Below are 2,309 nucleotides of genomic sequence, written 5' to 3' on the forward strand. Positions count from 1 at the left end.
AAAATCTAATTAAAATAAAAATTTCTCATAGAATATAATGTTATTTATCTGTTTAATAAAAGCAAAAGTATGTATGTATTTATATAGATATAAAAATATATGTAACATAAAATCATTGTAAAATTGCAGTATAGGTTATAAAATTACAGTATGGATAAATTGTGGATTATAGTGAATTGAGGATTTTATGGAACAGTTTTGGAATTGATAAGGGAAAAATTCTGAGATGTCCTACATTAAATTACGGCAGGAGGGAGACTGGAAAAGAGAGAGGGAGGTTAATGAGTTATTAAATCCATGGGCCCAATCCTGTGGGAGGCCGCTTCGTGTGGTGTGGGCCCAGCTTCCACTGGGAGATGCAAAGGACCCATGCCCACAGATAGGTTTTCCCATGGGAAATCAGGCCTGCAATGTACCTAGGCCACCATGAGTCTTGCTTTTTGCTAAAACTCCCTCACCCTGAATTGAGGACATTTACTGCAAAGCAACTTCCTAAAAATAATGCTAAACCTTCCAAGGCTGAGTGTAACAGGCCCAACTACTTTTGCCTTTTCATTTGCAAATATCCCTCTTCTGTGATGTGATTAGCAGCATTGGCTCCTTTGTTTTCTGTAAAGGGTAACCACCTAAAGCGAGCCTGTGCATAGTTAATGAGGACCTTCTTGTAATGTGCCCAATAAGACAATAAAAGCTCATTGGAGCAAGGGCTGAGGCTTTTGCTCCCCTTGAGAGAAAGCCATGCTGTCCCTTTCCCTCCACTGGATTCAGTAATCCTTGTGAATGCCTCATTTTCACCCATAATGATGTGGACCCCATGAGCCGGAGTCCGCATCACAGTCCAACAAAGGACTATCCACATTTCTGAATGTATGTTGAAACTGGATCAACTTCCAGGTGACTATTTCTGTTCTTATCCTGAATCACATAGCCAACCACCAGACACAACTGCATCTTGCTTATGCATGAATTGTTTGGCTTATTGCCCACAACAAATTCAAAAAAAGTAAGTACATTTACAATACAGACTATGCACCCATCCAGAACTTCTGCTTTTGATTTCTCTTACCCTCTTTATATAGAGTCAATGTGAATTATTTCAAAACAATTACACCTTTCTCCTCCAAAATCATTGTTGCCCCCAGAATGGCAGACACATTTGTCTTTCTCTGCTGCCGGGTTTTAGATGCATGTCCCAGGAACAGGCTCTTATTCTGGCTAGCATAGAGCTCAATGAATTCTTTCTTTAAGGAGAATCTTTTGGACTTGAAGGTTTTTGTGAAACAGAACCAACAACTTTTAAAATCATTTAAAATGCCTTTTTCTCAGTTATGGACCTAATAAAAATTTTTAAAAGGAATATTTTTTGTCTTCTGACTCATTCACTATAATACAATATTCTTTTGTGACTCCTGAACTTGGATTTGCTAAGCTTCCCAAAAACTGGTATTAACATTACATTTGTCAGAAAAAATACAATAGACTTGTTACAGAACACACAACAAAGGGGGGCCTGGGACGATATACTATTATTGAAAGAAGGCCCCGGGTCTGTTATGTCCGCCGCCCTAGGAAAGACGTCTCTCAATGCCAGAGATTCGTGAAAAAGAAAGGAAATGTTTATTTAATGCTATACAAACTTCAAGTAGTGACCTAATGTCTTTATCAAAAATCCTAAAGTCCCTAAAAACACCCACAAACACACAGTCCTTCCTTTCTTCCCCCTTTGCCTAGTCCAGAGTACCGTATCTCAGGAAAGGAAATAGAAGCCCATGGCTCAGACAGTCCTCTGGTTCTTCCCAGTTAGTCCTCCATCTCGACTGGGAGACCTCCCTGGGTTCCCAGCACCCTCAGCTGAGTCGCCGGGATCTCTGCTAAAACCAGGTGGTGGTTCCCCCTTCTAAAGCTGTGGGGGTCCGCACTCTGTCCAGGCCACGTGGCTCTCCCTCTCAGGGCTGCGGGAGTCTCCACTCTGTCAGGGCCGCGTGGTACTCTCTCTCTTAGGGCTGTGGGAAGGGAGAGTCCCCACTCTGTCCAGGCCGCGTGGTTCTCTCCCAATGGCTGCCGTGTCTGGGTTTAAATCCCCCGTGCCAATCTTCTTCTGCAGCCCCATTTCCGACTCCTCCTACACTTGGGCACACTTGCCCTCAATCTGCTGTCTTCTCCAGCTTTTCTGGTCTCCGTCGTGGGTCTGGGCAGGTGTCACCCCATGTCATGGAGCCAGTCTTCTCCCAGCTCCCACACAGGTGCTGTAACTCAGGGGACCTGCCTCCCAGGTCCCATCTTGGGGGGGAGGTCCCTTTCCATCCCCC

Source organism: Phyllostomus hastatus, unplaced genomic scaffold (genome assembly GCF_019186645.2).
Source record: "Phyllostomus hastatus isolate PE091 unplaced genomic scaffold, TTU_PhHast_1.1 phas_contig_34, whole genome shotgun sequence".
Taxonomy (NCBI): Eukaryota; Metazoa; Chordata; class Mammalia; order Chiroptera; family Phyllostomidae; genus Phyllostomus; species Phyllostomus hastatus.